Source organism: Camelus dromedarius, chromosome 7, assembly GCF_036321535.1.
Source record: "Camelus dromedarius isolate mCamDro1 chromosome 7, mCamDro1.pat, whole genome shotgun sequence".
Classification (NCBI taxonomy): domain Eukaryota; kingdom Metazoa; phylum Chordata; class Mammalia; order Artiodactyla; family Camelidae; genus Camelus; species Camelus dromedarius.
Genome location: NC_087442.1, coordinates 66,655,727 through 66,679,670, shown reverse-complemented (window position 1 = coordinate 66,679,670; position 23,944 = coordinate 66,655,727). Strand labels below are relative to the sequence as shown.

Genomic DNA, 23,944 nt, shown 5'->3' with positions numbered 1-23,944 from the left:
TATTATTATTATTATTATTATTATTAATCTTTCTCTCCCCACACTGTATATGTTGTCTTTTAGACTTTTTTCTAAAATTCTTAACATTTTAACTTTGATGGTTAAGTCTTTTAACTGGAATTTACTTTTGAATATGTGAAACACAGGAATCAAATTTTGTTTTCTTATAGATGGACAACCAGTTGGGCCAGCACCAATTGATAAATAAATCTTTTCTCCATGAATTAAAATACTCTTGTAATATGTTAAGTTTTAACGCTTCCTTCTCTATGTTTGAATGAACAATTTGTCTGCTTCTGTGCCAGTTTCATATTACTTGGATTGTAATGATTTTATATTATGTTCTATATCTGGAAAGTCCACCTCACTATTCTTTTAGATAGATATCGTGACTTTTTTGAGATTTCTTTTTCTTCCAACTGAAGTTTCAGGTTATTGTGTACAATGCCACAAAACAAATCCAAGTTGGTATTCTAATTGGAATTGTATGAAATGTATAAATCAAGTAGAGAAAAATTAGCTTTTATAATTAAATCTTCTCATCCAAGAATATCCTATGCCTCTCAATTTGTTCAGATTGTGATTTCATGTTGAAAATGCAATCATTTTCTTCATGGAGAGCCTTCATTTGTTTTGTTAATTCTGGCAGTAAATTGATTGCACTAATGACATTATAGAGGCATTACCTTTATCCACCTCACGTAACTTACTCTGGCCAAAAGAAGGGGGCAGAAGTGACAGAATGCTAGTTCCAAGCCTAGGTCTCAATATCCCTTGTGTATTTCTGCTTGTTCTTTTGTATCTTTGCCACAGCCACGAAAAGAGTTTCCTCTATAGGCACTGCCTCTTCAACCTAGAGACAGACTTCAGAGCTGAGCCACTCAGCTAAGACCAGCCAAGAATTATGGGTGAAAATGCCTGCCAGGATGGTCCATGCCAAGATCCTACTTGCCATTCCCATTGTGCTCTTGTGAGGAAAGCAGCTCCCCTGCCATCTCTGCGGTGACTTATACTGTGTACATCAAACACAGTCAGCCCTGCCATTTTGAACACACCAGACTGGACCAGATATTCTTGTCTCTGTTAAAAGCAGACATGGTAAGCCTAACACTACGAAGAGCTAATCCTTTGAGAAGCTTAGAATAAAATTCTGCCCAATAGGGATGCCCTGTATCAAATGGTACTGTGTCAACACTCTTCGTTCCTCTTGTTAAGGATAAAGTAATATGTACATAGAAATGGGTCATTATAGCCATTGTATGACAAACAGTTTCTCCATTTCTCCATGTAGCTTGCTTACATGCCAGTCTTGGAACTGCTGGCTACTCTCTTGGGGTTGGCCTATGAATGTCAACAAATCTCTATTTTCAAAACTTTTATTTTCCATACTATGGAACATTCATTACAACAAAAATAATAGCTGGCATATTTATATGTCATTTTGTTAAATCTTCATAAATTAATCTGTGAGGTAGTTACTATTATTGTTCTCTTTTTACAGGTGAGGAAACTGAGGTTTAGAGAGGTAAAATAACTAGGTCACTGTCACACCTTGGAAGTAGAGGAACTGGGATACAAATCCAGATCAGTCTGGCTTCCAAGGATGGTCTTCTATACTTCTATAGCAGTGGGTCTCAAAGTGTGGTCCCCAGACCAGCACATCAGCATCACCTGGAAACTTGTTAGAAATTCAAATTATTGAGTTCTATCCAGACTACAGTGTCACAAACTCTGAGGATGAGACCAAAAAAATCCATGTTTTAACAAGCCCTCTTTACCAGCATTCTGATGCCTGCTTAAGTTTGAGAATCACTACTCTATACCATACTACCTCTACAAAATAATTTTAAAGGGAGGAAAGAATTCTGTGAGCAGAAGTGATCTGAAAAGTCTTCCTGAAGAAGATATAACATAAGTTGAGCTTTAGAGGATGGAAAGAATAGAAGTGGGTATAAAAAGGAGTTGGCAAAAATTAAACATACTCTAACCATATGATCCAGCAATTGCACCCTTTGTTATTTACCCAAAGGAACTGAAAACTTATGTCCACACAAAAAGTTGCACATGAATATTCATAGCAAGCAGCTTTTTTTTATAACTGCCAAAACTTGGAAGCAACCAAGATGTCCTTCAGTAGATGAATGGATAAATAAACTGTGGTATAGCCACACAATGGTAGATTATTCAGTGCTGAAAAGAAATGAGCTATCAAGACATGAAAAGACATAGAGGAACACTACATGCATATTATTAAGCAAAAGAAGCCAATTAGAAAAGGCTACGTACTTATAGTTGTATGACTCCAACTATATGACATTCTGGAAAAGGCAAAATAGTGGAGACAGGAAAAAGATAGCAGGAGCCAGGGATGGGGGCTGTAGGGGTGTGGCAGAGAGATTTTTAGGGCATTGAAAATACTCTGTATTATAATATAATGTTGGATGCATGCCATCATACATTTGTCATCCAGAGAATGTACAACATCAAAAGTGAACCCTAGTGTAAACTATGGGCCTTGGATGGTTATGATGTGTCAATGGAGGTTCAACAACTCTAAAAATATACCATTCTGGTGAGGGATGTTGATATGGTAGAAATTATGCATATATGGGAGCAGAAAATGTATGAAAAATCTGTGTACCTTCCTCTCAATTTTGCTATGAATCTAATACTTCTCTTTAAAAATCATCTTCAATAAATAAAAAATAAAAGTGTTAAGTCCCAAAAAGTACTTTGCCAGAAGGTTCAGAGTCAAAAGAGTGATTATTTGGATGGAAAGACCAAGACCAGCTTTCATAGAGAAAATAATTATTAAGAGAGGCCATAAAGAATGGTTCGAATTTGAACAAAGAGCAAAGGAAAGGACTGTCTAGGTCAGGTTTCTCAATCTTGGCACTAGGAATGTTTTGGAAGAGGAAATTTTTTGTCATGTGTATCTTTCCTGTGCCTTGTAGGATGTTTAGCAGCATTCCTAGCCTCTAACCACCAGATGCCAGGGATACCCGCCAGTGGTACCAACCAGAAAGTCAGACATTGTCAAATAACCCTAGCAGGAGGAGGAGGGCAAGGGCAAAACTGCCTATGGTTAAGAACCAGTTAACAGGACAAGACATCATAAACCTCCTAGAAGAGAACGTAGGCAAAACATTCCCTGGTATAAATTGTAGCAATGTTCTCCTAGGTCATTCTACCCAGGCAATAGAAATAAAAGCAAAAATAAACAAATGGGGCCTAATTAAACTTAAAAGCTTTTACACAGCAAAGGAGACTACAAGCAAAACAAAAAGACAACCTATGGAATGTGAGAAAATATTTGCAAATGATGCAACTGACAAGGACTTAACTTCCAGAATATACAAACAGCTCATATAACTCAATAACAAAAAAGCAAACAACCCAATCCAAAAATGGGTAGAAGACCTAAACAAACATCTCTCCAATGAAGACATAAAAATAGCCAACAGGCACATGAAAAAAATGCTCAGTGTCACTAATTATCAGAGAAATGCAAATCAAAACTATAATGAGGTATCATCTCACACCAGTCAGAATGGCCATCATTCAAAGGTCCACAAATGATAAACGCTGGAGAGGGTGTGGAGAAAAGGAAACCCTCCTACACTGTTGGTGAGAGTGTAGTTTGGTATAGCCACTATGGAAAATAGTATGGAGATTCCTTAAGAAACTAAAAACAGACTTAACATATGATCCAGGGTTCCCACTCTTGGGCATATATCAGGAGGGAACTCAAATTAGAAAAGATACATGCACCTCTATGCTCACAGCAGCAATATTTACAATAGCCAAGACATGGAAGCAACTTAAATGTCCATTAACAGATGATTGGATAAAGATGTGGTATATATGTACAATGGAATACTACTCAGCCACTAAAAGGAATAAAATAATGCCATTTGCAGTAACACGGATGGACTTGGAGATCATCAGTCTAAGTGAAGTAAGCCAGAAAGAGAAGGAAAAATAACAGATGATATCACTTATACGTGGAATCGGGGAAAAAAATGGCACAAATGAACTCATCTACAAAACAGAAACAGGCTCATAGACATAGAAAACAAACTTATGGTTACCAGGGGGAAGGGGGTGGGGAGGGATACATTAGGAGTTTGGGATTTGAAGATACTAACTACTATATACAAAATAGATAAATAACAAGGTCCTACTGTATAGCACAGGGGGCAATATTCAGTATCTTGTAGTTACCTATAATGAAAAGGAATATGTACATATGTATAGTTGAATCACTATGCTGTACACCAGAAACTAACACAACATTGTAAATCAACTACACTTCAATTGAAAACACAAAAAGAACCAGTCAAAAAACCAAGTGAAGGGGACAACACATAGAAAGGCATGGAGACACACAGTAGAAAGCATGAGAATGGCTTGGTTAAAATTGTGTTGTAACAACTATTCACTGCGAAATTCAAATAAAGGAATGAAAGAATGAAAGATGGGTTAGAAAGGTCTTCTGGGACCACAAGTCTTCATACTTTTGGCTTAAAAGTTTGGGGTATACTCTATGAATAAAGAGGAATGATTGAAGTTCTTTGATCCGGAAGTAACAGGTTAAGAGCACTAAGATTTGTGGATACTGCTGTTTGCAAAGGATTAAAATGACTGTTAAATGTCCATCTTTGGTGAGAGGATTTTAAAGGGTTGTTACACAGTTAAACCATTAACATTCAATATTTTCTTTATCAGCTAAAGGGTGGTGAATGTTTTTTGCTCAAAAGTTTATATATGTATATTTCATAATAAAAATTTTTTTCTCAAAAAGCTCTTAATTCTTCATTTTATTAAAAAAAAGGAGATTGCATTCTAGGATTTAATCTCGTTTTCTCTATCATACTATGAGTTCTGAAGAAAGTGATTGCTCTCAGCTCAGAAAAGGCATATATGGGTACTCAATACATTTTGTTCAATGAATAAAATTTTTGACAAAGGATAATGAAATATACAACTTTTTTTTAAGATGTAAGTGAAATTGGTTTTTGTGCTTCATTATCCATGTACAGTGATTATATTTCAATTGCCTTGTCTGTAGAGTCTGTCTCTGGACTTCTAAACCCCTCAGCACCAAATACTCATGCCCTTATTTCCCATGGCTCTCAACATAAAGCCATGTGCTACTGTAGCACTGTGATAATGCCATGGTCATTAGTGCTCAACTAGCTTTAGCAACAAGTAGATCATTGCCTGAACAGATGAAAAAGGACACTCCAAATTTAGTTTTGTCAAACTAAAAACTTTCAAGAAAGGAGGGAAAATTAAATCCTACGAAAAAGAAAAACAGTACATTTTGTAGGATATGAGATACGTTTAATGTATTAAAATCTGAACTAGACACAAATGTATTAACTATAAGATTATAAGTGGCATTCCCATTCTAAGTCACAGAATGCAAAAATGTTAAGATTGTCCATTCTCTTCTATTAGAGATAGTCTTATCAGAGCAGGTCATACAATAAAAATAGAGTAAGTATTTTTCCATAGCAGCAATGCCCTTGCTGTGATTTTGATAAGCATATCTTCAGTTATACATTAATACCTAAATAATAATATAATTTTGAATATGTAGAGTTCTCCCAAAATCACGTCCTGAAAAATTATATTCAAAGGGACCTGAGTGATAAAAGATTTTCCACTGTGAAAAAATGTCCTCCCTCTCCCAAAAGTAATTGAGGGATGAGAAACAACAACCAAACAAGAGGCAGACAAGGCATGTCTAAATCAAATTTATCTTAACTATTGTACATACTTTTTGAAAGATAGCAGAGACTTCTTTAGGAAGATGGTTATTTTTTTAACATATAAATGTGTATTATGACTTCCTGTAGGATATTTTAAAAGGGGAATTTAGTCTGATTGAATCCAACCCACTAGGCGAGAAGTAGTTCAAATCTATGATGAATAAACAAATTAAAAGGTCAGAGATAAATACCTATGGAATTTTAGATGTTTTGAGTGAGCATGCAAAGGCTATATATTAGCCCATGAATTAGGATAGAGGAGTCCTGTGTATAGCAAATAAGAAATGCACTGAACTGGGCAGGCAGGGATTGCAATCCCCTCCTCTTGAATGTGGGCTGGATTAGTGGCTTGCTTCTAACAGAGTATGACAAAAAGTGATGGCTTATTATCTGCGATTATGTTCCATAAAGACCATAGCTTCTATCTTTGATGTTCTCTCTCACATACTCACTGGGAGGGAAGTCAGCTGTCATGTTAAAAACAGCCCTCTGGAGATACATAGCAAAGAGCTGGAGAGACATGACTAGGAATTGATTAACAGCTAGCAAAGAACAGAAGCCCTCAGTCCAATATCACAAGTGGAACTGAATGAACTCAGAAGTGTATCATTCCCCAGCCAAACTTCAGATGAGACCACAGCCACATCTGACAGCTTAACTGAAACGTCAAAAGGGACTCAGAACCAGAAGTTTCTAGCATCTGACTCACAGAAAATGTGAGATAATACGTGTTTGTTATTTTAAGCCACCAAGTTTTAGGGATATTTTGTTAAGCAGTGATAGATAACTAAGATAAGGGGTGGTTTGGAGTCCTGAAGAGAAGCTAAAATAGAACTCACAGTTACAGCTTAGCAATGGCTCCATGGTTAAATGAACATATTTTTGAAGTGTGCAACTCAGAGGACTGATCCTTGGTCAAGAGATAAGATCTTGAGACCAAGGGGTAATGATGGCAGAGGAAATTTGGAAAGATGAATCCACGTTCTAAATTCTTCTCAAGTAACCCATTAAAGTGAGAATTTATTTTTAATTATGCTTAAAATATATGGTTTAAAACTTCTTTGTAAAAGGGAAACATTTAGTTGCACCTTGGAACTAACTATTCTAAACTATATTAAAGAAAAAAGCAGAGAGGGAAATGGGGAACTATGAGGAAAAGAAAAGACCAGGGATATCTGTTCCACAGAGCTTAGCCTTTGAGAAAGTTCACTACTTGGGGTTTGTCCCGCAGAAAGAAAATCCAAGATCCACTATAGCATTTATTCTGTACTACAGTTACTGGTATATCTGTCTTCTGTACCACACTATGAGAAACTTGGGTAGTAACTGGGAATTATTTATAAATGTATTCCAACATATTTTAAGGTATAGAATGTAGTAGGTATTTAAATATTTAGTGAATAAATAAATCCACAAATAAGTAACTCTAGTGGATTAAGGTTCCTTATATCACAACACAGATTGAATTTATCAGATCACACAGGAATGCAGTATCTTAGTTTAAAAGCTAACCAAGGAGATCCTGGTTCCATTTAATGGTGCTGTAAACCCACTACATCCTCACTCTCCTGGTGACAACTAAAACTCCTGCAAGAGAACACAAAAAGCAATTATCTGAAAATAAATATGAGCAGGCATATTGAAGAAACACAACCAAAACTCAAAGAACAACCTACACATCAGAGTTTCTCAGCTTAGACCTGAGGGCAGCCCAAATCCTGGAATTGTGCAGCAGGTATGGACATGAGAATTTCTAAGAGAAATACTCTTTCTGACTAGAGGATGGGTAACAGCATGCCTGAGAGCATAGGAGAAATCTCTGTTTTTGTTGTTTTTCTTTTTCTCTAGCCAAGCCTTCCCCAAAGCAAAGCCTAGTATGAGGGCAATGACAGTTATGATCATATGGGCTCCTAAAACCCTGAGAGAAAGCCCTTATTTCCAGCCCAAAGACCCAGGAAAGGGCTTGCTCTCCACCCTAAAAAAGCACGGAGGAAACACAGGATATATTTTTCGTTATTTTTCCTCTTGCTCTTGTGTCCCCACTTATGGGAAGTACACAACAGTGTGGGGAGGCTAAACTCTGAGAGAAACTGCAGTTTTTCAGTCAGAGAACTGGAATAATGAATCCTTAGATGCTGGGGAGATCACAGGAGAAGAGCTGAATGAGAGTCTCTCAATCCAGGTATCCCTGTATGAACCCACACAAGTCCCAGGCTCACCCACAAGATGTGAATGTGCAAAAGAGACCCAAAACAGCATCAATAAAGGCTTTAGAACTGATCTATGATATAGACGCACCCATGTTCCAGACTCATACTCAGTGGAACACACATGGGATGGGATCCAATTAGCTGTAAAGACTTTAAAAACTGAACCACTGCCCACAGAAGATACTCGGAATTTGCAGTCTAACTGGACCAGGCTGACTGCCTGCTAAAACAACAACAAAATCAACAATTCCAGAGGAACTTTATAGGACCTAGAAGCTCAAAACATCATATTCAAAATGTTCAAGATAAAATCTAAAGTGACTAGGCATGCAAATAATTAAGAAAATCTAAACAGTTCTTAAGAGAAACTGCAATCACCAGATGTCTGGAAGCAGGTGGAAAGATTAAAGAATGTAGAGGTCTCCTGTAAATTTATAATTACACAAATTTCTTTGAGTATGTAAGCAGTTTCACAAGCTAAGAACCATGAGGTGACAAATTTTGGATAAGACAGACTGTGGACACAAATTAGGAACCCCTAGAACCCATTAGAACCCCAAAGTGGGTTCTAGCTACATACACACTCCATAGACGCAGACAACACAGACTGACTGAGGTCTATCCTGGCTCCAATACTTGACCACTTGCCAACTCTGAAATCTTGACAAAGTTAAGCTTAAGTAACCTCTTAGTGTCAGCTTCTTAATTTGCAAACGGGACATAACAATACCTGTCTTAAAGGTGCTTAAAAGTACCTGTTGTGGGGATTAAGGGAGTTAAAACATATAAAGCACTTGGAGCAGTTCCTGGGGAGTCTTCAGACTGTGCAGAAAAAAGCGCAAATGGATAACATTGCTTATGCACCCTTGTGCCTACCCTTTCCTTCTTCAACCCTCCAAGCTCTTGTTATGCAATAGGTACTGTACGAAATGCTTTACATGCTTCATTCCATTTAATCCTCACAACAGTCCTATGAAACAGAACTAGTTGCATTTTTCAGATGAGAAATTGGATTAATTTACTTTATATCTGTGCATACTCAGAAATACACATATACACACATTACCAGTTAAGTCACGATTACATCTTACTTTTATTTGTGGGTCTTTCTGTCTTGCCAGGTAATATTTTATGTCTGACACATCAGCTATATATTGATTTTACATATTTAATCTCAAAGGAAAATGCCATTTCCCTTACTTTAAAACTTCTTGGCTGGTAACACACTGTTGTCTCCATATACCACCTACCTGCCAATTAATTATTTTCCCCTTTAAATATGTTATTTTATAGACTTTTCCCCACCCCTCTGGATCCAGGACCTTTGGCCTTGTGATGGGCAAACCATGGCACCTGTGTAGAAATTCAAGGTGGCTGTTGACCACCTGGGAGTACGCATTCTTGGAGTCAGTGTGGGGACAGTTTTCAGAAGCCATTTAGTGTAATGACAGAAACATTGATTGTATTAATAGATCAGACTCTCCCTGGTGTTTCAAAATAGATCTGACTCCTTTGGAATGTTTTCTTGAAAATAAGTTGATCAATTTCTCTGTACTTACTGCCAATGGCTGTGTCAGCATTGCTGATTTGGAGAGTAATTACATAATTTCATAGCTATTCCGGGAAAACATGAACATACTGGAAATAGAATGAGGAAGGGTATGAAAGTGTTGAATGAAATATGGAGACAAGCCAAGCTGTTAATGACTTCCATGCTGCTCAGCAGAAATCATCTTTCCTGGTCTCTGTTGACATAGTTAGAATCTAGGGATGACAGATTTCTAAGTTATGGATACTTAAGAAATAATTACAAGAAGTCATCTCTTCTATAGCTTAAAAAAAAACTAAGATCTACTCTAAAATAAATAATTATTATTCAACAAATATTTTAATGGCCAAATTTCTGCCTTGTGCCCTATATGAAGGTAGTATAGTAGATCTCATATAAGAATAAACTAGATGTAAGGATACAATAATCTCAGGAAGTCCTTCAAAATTAAGTGGAAGGAAGAGGTAGAAGTCAGGGAGAGATGAAAACAGAACCACTCACAGGAGCTAAGGAACTCAGACCAAGCATTTTATGTGGTTCCTTCCGCTGTCAACATTTACATACAGGTAAAGTCAGGTTGAACTATATTACATGCATTCTTAAAAATAATTACGTTGTTGAATCTACTGGCAATCATTATATTTGAGAGAAAAATCACCTCAAATTGGCTTTAACAATAAAGGAATATATGTCATCAGAGACTCAGTTTCTTGCCATCTCTTCACTCTGCCTTGTACAATATAGGATTTATCCTCAGGTATTGGCCTTCCTGGGAAGCTTTAGGATTTCCCTGCTGGTAACAGTAATATGGCTACAACCTAACCAGCTTTACATGTTATATCTTAACATCTAGGACAAAAGAAATGTCTCCCCTGCCATTTCCCATAATTGAATGTTTTATCTTTCTTTTAACAAGATAGCTCAGCAAGTGTCACCTTAAACATCATTGTTCTGATCTGGTTCTGCACCCATGTCTGAAACAATCACTGTGGTCAGAAGGAAGAGACACACAGACTGGCTTAAGTCAGCACAGCCTACATGTTCTAACAGATGTGTGATGTACCCAGCTCTACATTCATGAACCTCCAAGCCTCAATTATCAGATCATTTCCTCCTTCCCTAATGGTTAGCAACCCTTTGAGAGACTTTGAGGACATTCTGTCTTCTATTAGGACCAATACAACCCATTAAAGAAGTTCCAGTAACATCAGACCTCAAAAGAGAAGGGTTTGATGTTTCAATCTTCGCTCTCCAAGGATGTATCTCTTTTCCTAAATGAATTACCCACCTCAATGACCAGCTTTTTATACTAAGGAATCATGGGAGAGTCTGTCCTTGTAAAGCCATATTTTCTCCAAATAAATAGGTTACTATGGGTTTATCTTTGTATAACCTGTACTCTGAACAAGTTAAGGATCTATCTTCTTTAATCTAAAGAAAGTCAGGCATGTTCACTTTTAACCTTTTGTTAAATATAACAAATAAAGAAAAATGGACAAGTTTTACATGTACAACTAAACAAATTTAACTAAGTGAACATACCTTGTAACCAGCATCCAAGTCAAATTACAGAACGTGACCACCAGCCCTTCCAGTCACTTAACCCCTACCTGCCAAGACTAATCAGTTTCCAGTCTTCTAACACTGAAGACTGGTTCTGCATGTACGGGCTTTATCTAAATGGAATCACATAGTATCTACACTCCTCTGCCTAGCATCCGTAACTCATCAACATGCTGGTTCATGTAGTTACAGTTTTTTCATTCTTATGTTTATATTGTGAGAAAGAAAAATAGTGAATTTATATCACTGAGATAAACAGGATAGGTTTTCAAATATTATAAGCGTCCTTCAAAGATGTAGCAGGAAGTTTGATACCAGAGCTCCAGAAGCCTTCCAGGCAGTGAGATGGTAATGAGTGCAAGCCACTCTGATCAGACCCTGAAAGTAATAGCTAACATTTATTAAGTGCAGCCAAAAACTGTACTAAGTATTTTACATGGATTATCTTATTTAATCATCACAACTTAATTTTTTCCCCACAATTTTATGATCTTTATATTTAATAGATGAAGAAATTGAGGTCTTGGATTGGGAAACTTATCTAGAAAATCACTAAAGAATGAAGAGCCCCGAAAAAACCAGGCCTGGAGTCCCTCCTTCAACTTTTCCATTGAAAACATTACATAACAAAGTTTCATGACCACAATACCATAACTATCTGATGAATCTACCCAATAGGTACACATAATGTCTTTCAACCACCATCCACTTAACCCCTGATGAAAAAATTATGGTCTTCATTTCTTCTATAAAACCTACTAAGGACCTTGTCACACTACACAGTCATAGCTAATACTCTTCCCCTTTATATCCACACACTTCTATTCCCATCAGTTGAATTGTGTTGCCATCAAGTCAGTTGGGTTTGGTCAAACCTGTTGATTCCAGTTGAGCTTATTATTATAAGTATGTAATTCAAATAAATATCACAAAAATCAACGAAATATAAGTGAAAAAACAAAGTTGTTGTTTCAACAGAAACTAACTTAAATGTTTGAGAAATGCTAAATAGAATCATACTGTCTCATTTACTTTAGTGACTCAGTAAAGATGAATCTCTAAGAACTACTGTTATTGAATTAGGTGTTGGCCAGGCATTCCCAAAGATAGGTGGAAAAAAAAATTAAAAACATAGGAGCTCTCAGTTCACTACATGAGTGTTTTAAACTTTCCATCCTATTTTAAGAAACAAAACTGAGAAATATATGTGATGCGTATTGTGTGTATACATCACATATACATGAAGAAACTATAAAACTTTCATGTGCAAAACATTTAAAAAAAACAAAACAAAACAAAACCCATGACTGTATTTCAAAAGTTTGGCCAAAAAGTACAAATTTTTATGTTTTAAGTTTGAATTACATATTTAACACATTAATTTTTTAAGATTTTTGAAAAAAGGAGGAAGAAAAATTTTTAAGAAAAAAATTCTAGGTTTTAGCCACATTGCTGATAAGCTAACCAACTACCATTCCAGTTGAATCAGGTAAGAATGTCTCTGTCATTGTTCAAAAACAAGTAAAGTTGCAAAGTGTACCTGTGTTCCCAGAAAGTACCCAGGGCCCAAAATGAGATATGGCAACAAAGTGTGGATTATCACAAATAAATCCAAGCTTATACTGGAAACCATGGTGGTTTATAGAGTCATAACGTCTACTATCATCTTATATGCCTAAGAACTGGAATGATGTCTCTCTCATAATTGGTGATCAAAAATTCTTGTTAAATATCTCTGGGGGGATGTGTGCTATATTTATTGAAGACTGCCATTTCAGCAGCTGGACACTACTAAATCATTGTAATGATAAATCATTCTTTATATTATACTCTAAGGGATCTGAGATTATTCCTTACCACTTTTTAAAAAACGAAAGTGCAAGATAAGGCCAACAAAAATATTTCCCACTCATTCACTTCTTCATTATTCGCAGCCTCTTTTTCAGTCATTTATCTTACATGATATAATCCTAATGCACTAATTGTTCTAATGTACTGGATACTCTAACTTCACTGTAATTGTCTCACTTAATATTGAACTATTAAATAGCTACAAATTGATTTGTCTATACTTTCAGAAAGGTCCCATTTAATTAATTTTTATATTACTCTGAAAGGTAAAACTACATACAGATAATGATACATTTACTGCTATGTAAAAAATGCTGAAATAGAATGCTTTTTCCTTTAATGTTTTTATCATCTATGTCATGGATTTATTTTTCCAACTGATTTATATCTATTAGATAAATATTTAAGTTAAAATTTAAAGTCCTGGAATAGACAGTTTTCAAAGTAAGTAAGATAATTAGAATAGAATTTGAATAGTTTTCAAAGTAAGTAAGATAATTAGAATAGAATAGAATCCCTTAAGAGTAATAGTATTTCTACTCCTGTTCACATTTTTGGCTGGTTGTCTAGAGCTACAAATATATCTGGAATCAAAAAAAAAACTTTTTTAAAACCAACGTTTAAAGCCTATATTTCTCTAAAGATTTATCAAACTTCCTATTACCTCGTACACGTATTTCTCAACTCCTGGAATTTGGCTTCTGCCCCATCATCACCAATAAGCTCTGTGTCACTAATTTTGACTGACATTTTTCAGTCCTTGGATTACACTACTTGATCTCTCAAGGTCTTCAACAGTCAGGCCAATTACACTCTCTTTCCTTGGATTTTTTGTCTGCTCTCTCCTACGATCCTACTACCTTTCTAATCACTTCTTCTTGTGTCTCTGCTCCAGACTTATTCTCTTCTACCTGGCCATTAAATATTGGAGTCCCCTCAACTCAAATTCAAAAAGATACATGTACCCCAATGTTCACAGCAGCACTATTTACAATAGTCAAGACATGGAAACAACCTAAATGTCCATCAACAGATGACTCGATAAAGAAGCTGTGGTATATTTATACAATGGAATACTACTCAGCTATTGGTATATTTATACAATCGAATACTACTCGGCTATAAAAAAGAATAAAATAATCCCATCTGCAGCAACATGAATGGATCTGGAGATTGTCATTCTAAGTGAAGTAAGCCAGAAAGAGAAAGAAAAATACCATATAATATCACTCATATGCAGAATCTTAAAAAAAAAAGAAAGAAAAAAGAAGATAGTAATGAACCTATCTATAAAACAGAAACGGACTCACAGACATAGAAAACAAACTTATGGTTATCAGGGGAAGGGGAGTGGGAAGGGATAAATTGGAGTTTGAGATTTGCAAATACTAACTGCTATATATAAAATAGATAAAAAACAAATTTACTCTGTATAGCACAGGGAACTATATTCAATATCTTATAGTAACTTATAACGAAAAAGAATATGAAAATGAATATATGTATGTATATGTATGACTGAAACATTTTGCTATACACCAGAAATTGACACATTGTAACTCACTATATTTCAATTTTTTAAAAAAGATGGCAAAAAAACCACACTGGAGTCCCCTCAATATCCGTCTTAGATGCTCTCTTCATCCCACTCCTCATTTTCTTCCTAGGAAATTTCACATTCACACAGTGGTTTGATTACACACTATTGCACCAGCCCTTGCGATGCAGATCACAAATGCATATCTTGGGCCCAGACAAGTCATTTGAGTCCTGGACTCAGTGTTCCAATTGCTTCATTGTGGCAGGTGCTGAAAACACTGTTCAGACCCCACTTTCTTCAAAAAGTGATTCGCCATTCAGCTGTAAAAAATGTGGCAAATTCACAGTCTTTGGCCGTTGGCTCCATCAGCATGCATCTCAGGTTTCAAGATGAAGTCATCCTCTTCTTGGGCTGGTCCCAAGGCAATGATGATAGAGAAAGGTAGTGGTACAAAGGCTTAATCCTGTCCACAAAATGCAAGTCTCCTCTAACAACTAATCTTTGCACCATAACAACCTACTGGAGTGACAGATGCTTTGTCAACTCTTCATCATGGTCTGATGGCTCTCTGTGCCCAATCTTGCTTTTTCCACTTTTCATTCACAGATGTAACACCTCAATAAACTTTTTTTAAACTCCCAGCATCTGCTTCCTGAAGAACCCAATATTTTGTACCAGGAGTTATGCAAGAAAGCCTATGTGGATAGATAAACAAAAGTGAACACAAAGAGTGACGATCTTTAGAGTACATATTAATGCCTACCAGAAAGCATCTGTTCTAAAAGAGACACTAAACATTTTAGACAAAATGAATTGACTAGTTGATGTTAACCAAACTGTCGGCAGCCACTCTAGCGCTGGCCAATAGGTATAACAATGGAGCAGTCAAGGCAGCAGAGATGAAGGCTATGCATGGGTACCTACAGCACAGACTCCCACTGTTGCCTCTGAATGCTTTACCTGCCAGTGACAGAGACCAAAGCTGTGCCCCTAGTAAAGTACCAGCCTTTAAGGAGACCAACTGGCCACTTGGCAGCAATCTGACTTTACTGGACTACTTCCATCCTGAAAAGGCCAGCAATTCTTTCTAATAGAACTAGATACCTAGTATCAGCGTGGATTTTCTTTTTCTGCAAAGAAGAGTAAGTGTGAAATTCAGGAGATACACGTGGGTGCCTCTTGGTTTCTCTCTTTCACAGTTGTAACTATGAATGGAAAAGTGGAACAACCCTAGCTTGAGGAGGGTATGATTACCAGGAACTCTGACCCTTTGGGAATGAGAGTGTGGTGTCACACCACCAGGGAACTCACCAAGACCAGCAGAGATGTTATCTGAGGTTGCAAAATGATTCTAACAGAGAAAAGCAGTGGAAGAATTGAGTGATCCAATGATAGGCATACTAAATTCAGAAGAATCTGTACCATGTGTGTCAGTACCACATTTACGTTGCAAGTAACAGTTCACTTCTAGTAAAAGAATAGCATTGTTCTCATTGTCTTGTTAACTTGAACTTAATTGGTTTTAATTAGTTTTTGTTTTTAATATGTAAATTTACTTTGGGATTATGAATGTGCAAGATCTATTTGCATAAAGGGCTTAAATCTAGTTTTATGGCTGTATCCATATAGTAACATTTGTCATCACTAGGGGCCCATGGAAACTGGTTCTTTTGAAAGACATTTGTTTGCAAATTACTGGGGTTTGAGAAACACTGCACAAGAGTAGTATCTGAGTGATGATCTGGTCTCCTTGAATTTTCTGTGAATTAAAATAAAGTCAGCTTGGAGTCTGAGCTAACACAACTTTCCAGGGACAATTATATGCCCCCAGGGGCAGGCCAAAAAGGCTCAGTGTGCAGGCCCTAGTCCAGTTTCTGCCTTAAAGAGCTTTCTTGATCCTGGTATAATAAAAATGATCTGTGATAATTTGTTACCACTGAATTGTTGCTATTCAACATGGAAAAGTTTAACTTTCTCAACAGTAACAAAATTAGAAGTAAATCTATTCTTGCATCTATCCCACATAGACCTCTTTCTCTCTGGTTAAAGTTTAAAAGTTTCATTTAATTCATTTCTGGTGGTAAAACCTAAGTGTATTCTCCCATATGAATTAGAATGTAAGCCTTTCAAAAATCTAAATAACACTATAATCACCGGTGAGTTAATTCATCAAATACTCTCTTTTTCACTTACATTATGGGAAACTGAAGCCTAAACTATAATCTGAAGCCTAAACAATTTAATTATGGCCATAAAATGTCATTGAGTAGCATAGTAACACAGCCAAGATAATTATTTTGGCAATCTAAAAAGAGGACAGATTATAACATTTAAAAGATTGAGTGGTTATCTATATCACAGCAATTAAAACAGTTGTATATTGATTCAGTTGTCTCCACGAAGAAAGGCTGGAATAAAAAGAAACTACCTAGGTTTCCCTTATCAATATGGAATCAGGAATTTAGCAAAACTGAGAGGAAGTTGTCTAAATTAAGTAAATAAACATATCAGTTCCCTATTTTCATACTTAACTCAGTGAGAGAAAACCGACCGCCAAACCTAAATAGTAACTGGCAGAGATCCTTGCTCAGAATCATACTTTTAATGTCAATGGGCACAAAAAACGGGAAGATCTGTGGACTAGACAAAGAGCTATTTCATGCAAACTGGTGCCTACACTCTTTTTTCTAAAACAGATAAATAAAATGACATGAAAATAAAAATGAAAAAGCAACAAGATTTTTCAAAACACACCTGTTAGGAAATCCTTTCTTTTATCTAATGTTCCATGTGTAGTTATAATATCCCTCTGTTTCCTGTTGATACGTTCACCCCAAAATGGAAACAGGATGGAGAATGTGAGAGTACATGGATCTGGTATGCCTTTACTAATGACACACTTGATTCATCTGAGTTACACAGACAAGAAATCTGAAGAAAATGTACTCACAAGCATGGCAGCAGTTGGAGGAAGGATGATCCGGGTAGAGTGGCTAACTACTCCTTCAGCTCCAAGCAGGGCAGAATTCCCTTGGTGAATTCCTCCCAAGCTTGGCTATCAGTTTTGAAAGCCCGAAAACCTGATCTGTCAACACACCATGCAGCATCTCACTAATCTAGTTCACAAAGCCTCACACATAAACTCCATTTCAAGTATGTTAATTTGCAAAGGAAAGTGTTTACCACCCCTGGTTGCTATGGCCTACACATTATTTCTTTATAGAAAGATGGGAACTACCTGGGAAGCTAAATTATCATCAAAACATTTCTTTGTAATCATAACCTTAGAATGAGTGGTGTTGGTTCTATGATGTCTATGGGTCAAAGTCTCCTGTCCTTTGGCACTGTCAATCTTTGCCTCTGTTCTGAAATTTCAGGGCTAGCTAACCCCGTACACCATCTGACTGTCATATTCTTTCTTTAGCTACTAAATATATGCAGTCAGGTTACAGTCCTATGTTACCTGCTGGGCAACCATTTCTCCTTTTTAGAGAAGATTTTGCTATCCTGTCTTGTGATCCTTTTAACATTTTAATTCTCAACAGGCAATCTAAAGTCTTACAAAGAAGGAAGGGAGCTCACCTTCAGCCCTATGTATTCACAACACATAGAAATCCTGAATTTCAAAAATTCTGCCTTTTTTAGCTCTCCCTCATGTCTCTGAATCATCATCTGGGCAGAAGACTCTTTTAAAGCAGAAGTGAATTTCTAAGAGAAAGGGAAATGATCCAGAAGTATTTGTGGTTGAATATGGGATAAAAATTAGCCACAGTCAGTTCCCCGATGAATACATCAGAAGCTCAGAAACACAGACAAGATGAAAGTAAGGATAAGAAAACTAAGAAGAGCGAGAAACTAGAAAAGCGAACAGAAGTCACAATTCATGAAAAGTGAAATCTAGAATGTGGAGTCGATCAGAAAACGGTACAGGCAGGAACCAAGAATCAGAGTAGGACTAGGGCTGCCTTACTGGACATGCCAAGGGGCACCTTTCACATCACCATCGGCATGAATGGTGCCTTCTAGAGTTTTACTGTGCACGTGCTCAGTATTTACAGAGGCCCTGGACTGGAGAGTGAGGTCAGAAGCCCAGATAGTCAGGAATAAGGAATTGAAAGGCAAGGGCAAAACTGGCAGGACAGAAGGTGAGAGACTGCCACACCGAAAGGACTTAAAATTTTTAAATATTCTGTTAGGGAGCTTTTCTGTAGTTCTGCCATGGTAAGAAATATTCTTTAAATATGACTGGTCTATGACAGCAAACTGAAGCAAGTCACATAAAGTATTGAAGTGAGGAGGGGTGGGTGGGGAAGATGGTAGATCCCAGGCAATGTTGTTTACAGCTGGAATTTCATTCTAATTTTCACACTCGATCTGGGATGATGTTTCCAAACATTTATTCTGATCCATTCTGATGCAGCATTGGAAAAAAAGCTTCAGTGGCCAAGAAATAGTTCAGAAATGAGTAGAATCTATTCCGCTAGTAGGAATTTACAATTCTCGATAATTTATAATGATTCATACATAAAAGCCTAATCTAGTTTATTTGAATATGAAATATCTTTTTTTGGGGGGGGTAATATTAACATTTTATGGATCATGCTTTAGGAATCGGCAATTACACACGTGAGATAACTGTTTAAATCTCCCTCAGGACTTACAGTACATTTAGAAATACTGCACTGCTAACCAAACAAGATGAGACAGAAAGAGAACAGGGGAAATGTGTCCAAAAGGAAATGCTCTGGGCCGCTAGAACTGAGTCTCAGCTATAATGGCTGAGACCCATTAGGATCTCATTCTCTTTCTGTCTCTTCATCCTCTCTGTCTCTCTGTGTTTCTCTGTCTCTGTCCCTCTCTCTCACACACACTCAAATCCTAGTTGAGTTAAATTTTACAGTGAAATATACAAATCTTATATGCACAATTCAATGCATGCACTGTACAACCAATACCCCAATTAAGACAGAAAATATTTTCATAATGGTAGCAGATTACTTTGCATTTCCTTCCCCTCAGTTCTGGTCCTCACAGAGAGCCACTGTTCTGGTCTGTTTTACCATAGTTTTGCCTGCTCTTGAACTTCATATAAATGGATTCATCCAAGGGGTTCCTGTCTCTGTTTGAATTTTTTCACTCCACATAATGAGCTTCTGAGACTTATCCATGTGATAGCATATATCATTTGTTCTTTTATTTTTTGAATTTTTGCTAAGCAATATTCCCTTGTATGAATATACCACAATTTTCACACACTCTCCTGTTGGTAAGCATCTGTGCTGATTCTAGCTTTGAGCTTCTATGAATAAAGCTTCATAACTATTCTTATATAAGCCTCTTTGTGATGACATTGTACATTTCTGTCCACTGAAAGGCCTGGGAACATTAACGTTCCAATAGTAATGACCACACTTAGTGTCCAGCTCTTAATTTCTAAACACTACCCTCCACTAAAAGAGAACCAGAGCTTCTCAGAGAAATGGCTGATTCAGGAAGTGGGGCCAGAGAAGTACAAGATGAGCCTGGAAAAGAGCTGGGCTTGTTTGCTTGTTTACTAACATCAGAGATAATTTTTATAAATTAGAAGTCAAAATTTATTTTACAATCCATAAAAACCATGAGTCAGGATAGGAAGAAAAAAGAGAAAGGAAGGAAGGAAGGAAGAGAAGAAAGGAGGAAGAAGGAAAGAAACAGTGAAGAAAACTGGCAGGCACCACCTTCATTAAGTGATCAAAGTGAGCATTATCAAAAATAAGTGTGGTAGGTAGAATAACGTACCCCCATGTAAAATGTCCGCACCCCAATTCCCCACCTATGAATACATTACCTTAGATAGGGAAAGGAACTTCGCAGATGTGATTACGGTTAAAGGCCTTGATATGGAAGAATATCCTGGATGTTCCAGGAGGATCCAGTGTAATCACAGGATCCTTAAAAGTGGAAAAGGCGGCGCAGAAGGAGTCAGAGAAGATATAATGAAAGCAGAGCTCAGAGTGATGTGGTTATTGTTTATGAAGAGGGAAGGGAGCCACAGGCCGAGGATTGCCGACAGCCTCTAGAAACTGAACAAAGGAGGCAAACAGGTTTTCCCCAGAGCCTCCAGGAGGAAGGTAGCCCTGCTGTTACCTTCATTTTAGCCCAGTGAACCCATTTCTGGCTTCCAATCTCCAGAAGCATAAGATAAATTTGAGTGGTTTTAGTCCACCTAATTTGTGTTAATCCATTACAGCAGGAATAGGAAATGAATACAATGAGATAAATCAAAGTTTTATGCCATCACCTGATCAGATGCAAGAGAGGAAGTTGGCATTATTTCTCTGATATTTCTGACAAAGGCACAGCACCTAAATTTAGTTGCAAGGACACATTAGACAAACATAAATGGTGGGACATTTTAGAAAATAACTGGTCTGTAATCTTCATAAATGTCAAGGTCATAAAAGTGAAGGAGAGACCAAGGAAGTCTTACATACTGAAGGAGAGTAAAGAAAGATGACAACTAAATGCAACACATGGTTCTGGACTGGATTACTTTTTGGTAAAGGATATATTAAAGCAATTGGGGAAATTTGAATGAGATCTGAGGATTAGATGACAGTAATATATTGATTATGATTATGCAGGAAAATGTCATTGTAGGAAATACACACAAAAGAATTCATGGGCAATGGTTACCTCATGTCAGGAGCTTACTCTCATATGGCTTAGGAAAAAAAGTTCATTATACTGTATGTGCAACTTATCTTTAAGTTTGAGATTGCTTCTATTTTTAATAGAAACTAAAACAAAATTAGGGAGAAAAGCCTTTACCCATAGATTAAGTCTTCAAAACTCTCTGAAAAAAGTAACTTTCTAGTGTGAATTAGCTTGCCCAAGGACAGGTAACTAGTAAATGACAGAAGATAACATTAAATAACACATACCAACTTCTGACCTATTTATAAAGATGTTTCCCTACTGGAAACAGTTTTGTTATGTATTTTGGGTCTTTTAAAACTGTCTAGTTCTTCATCTCAAATATTTCAGATGTTTCTGTTTTCAAAGTTGAGTTTAAATCAAGATCCAGTTTCTGATTCTATTCTTATTGTGTTCCTCAAAGCAAGCACCTGAAGATCACTGATCTGTTTGGGCTGAGGTCATCCTAATCCAGTTCTTTGGTGATGTTGAGATGTGAGAGTGTGAGAGGTGACAGATAAGAAGTAAGGGAGGGTATTCTTTCTTTATTGAAGTATAGTTGATTTACAGTGTTGTGCTGGTTTCTGGTGTACAGCACAGTGATTCAGATACACACATACATATTCTTTTTCATTATAGGTTATCATAAGATAGTAAATGCAGTTCCCTGTGCTATTCAGTGGAAGGGTACGCTTTTCCTTCAATTTAATTCTGTCTCTGCTCTTCAGAGCCTTCTTTCCACCTCCCATCTTTCCCCAGATGAAAACTCTAAATGAGGGATGCGTACCAAAATGTTTTGGAAATGTAAAGAGTGTTGTGGGAGAAAGAGAGAACCACTGTATGTTCTTCTCCCCAACCTAAGAAAGTACAATGACATAGTCCACATATCATTCTATAATTTTTTCACATATTGTAAAAATTCATTTGCATTATGACTTTCACATGTGAATATCTAAAGTGCCAGTGTTTCCAGTATTCTCTGAATGTATTCCACAAGATCGTAGTTCATTTAATATCCTTCCATTTTTGTCAACAGCTCATCTAAATACTGACAGCTCAAACAAGCAACATATGCTCTTCATTCATTCTTATCCCAAATAATCACTTGAGCAAACAATTATTAGTTACTTATCTGCCATTTGCCAGAGATATTTTTATTCATTTAACTACCAAATCCCTAGTCTGAGGCTCATACTGAGATAGTGTCACATTTTATAAACGCTTTTGATTCATGAAGCTGAATCTCCACCTCTTTGACCTCCCTCCTCCACTGTCTCCTACCTCTGCCAAGCACTTAACTAGCTCCATTTCCACTGCTATTTTATGTCATCTCTGTTCAACTGTAAAAACTCTCTAACAACGTAATCAACACCTAGTTTTTCCCTGATAATAACTTTAACCTTGAAATCTGTGATAAGGATATAATTCTTATTTTCTCCAATTCATATGAAAAGAGGGTTAAACCTTTCCTTACTTTCCACTGCCTTTTAGTTGTGCTCATGCAACATCCCTTTTTTGCCTTCCATGCTTTATGTCATCTGCTCTGTATACTTGTGCAGTCTGGCTTTCTAGTGTGTCTCAGCCTATAATTGATGGGGGTATGTCAAAGGGGCACAGAAGCCAACTCAGAGCTGGAGAAATTTGAGCAATAAAATGAAAATTAGTAGTAAGTTATCATCAAAGTATGTAAGTGCCCATGAATTCATACTGATATAAATAAATCACTGAGTAAATTAATAAATAGGGAAGAAGAAATAAATCTTCCATGTAGAGTAATTCCAAATAATCTATGTAGATACTTCATCCTCAAGAAAAGTGAGAATAATGCCCCACTGCTTAAGTGTGGGCTGAGCATAGTGACTTTCTTCCAAACAGTACATGGTGTGGGGCGGGGAGTGTTGGCAGAAGGGTAACTTTACAGTGAAGGAACCTAACAAAAACTACCTCAGCCAGGTTATCAAGATTCACATTAACAGCAGGAAGTCCTAAGGCTAGGATGTTCCTTTGATATGTTGAAACTGGCATTTACCTCTGTGGTCTTCCTTCCAAAAACCCATAAACCAAAATCTAACTATGAGAAAAACATCAGACAAATTCCAGTAGAGGTACACACAACAATATATCTGACCAGTACTCCTCAAAATTGTCAAGGTCATCAAAAACAAGGGAGGTCTATGGAAACTACTACAGCTAAGAGGAGCTTAAGGAGACATGACAACTAAATGTGACCCAGTATCCTGGGATCCTGGAACAGAAAAAGGACATTAGTAAACAATAAACAAATCTAAATAAAGCATTCAGGAGGTACGGTATAGCTCAGTGGTAGAGTGCATGCTTAATTAGCATGCATGAGGTCCTGGATTCACACCTCCACTAAAAAATAAGTAAATAAATAAATGAACCTAATTACCCCCCCAAAACAAAAACAAACAAAATAAATAAATGAATGATGGTTGGCTTTTAATTAATAATACTGCATCAGTATTGGTTTATTACTTGTAACAAATAGGCCATATTAATGTAATATCTTACTAACAAGGGATACTAAGTGTATGGTATGCAGGGATTCTATACTATATCCTCCATTTTTTTTAGAAACCGAACTATTCTAAAAAATAAAGCCTATTTTTTTAAAAAGGCAGTTTTTTCGCTACATCAAAGGTTGGTCTCTAAGTCTGTACCCTTCCTTTTTCACTACCAGTTAAAATTTCAAATTTCTTAGTGTAGTATTCAAGGATCCAACAGATTGCAAAATATTGTCCTCTGATCATTTGCAATT

General features: G+C 36.7%; 1 protein-coding gene across 1 annotated transcript in view; it reads right to left on the bottom strand.

Moving 5' to 3' along the window:
* Positions 1-23,944, bottom strand: part of ELAPOR2 (endosome-lysosome associated apoptosis and autophagy regulator family member 2) — a 230,751-nt gene that overhangs the window by 192,588 nt on the left and 14,219 nt on the right. The gene's annotated exons all lie outside the window — the stretch shown is intronic.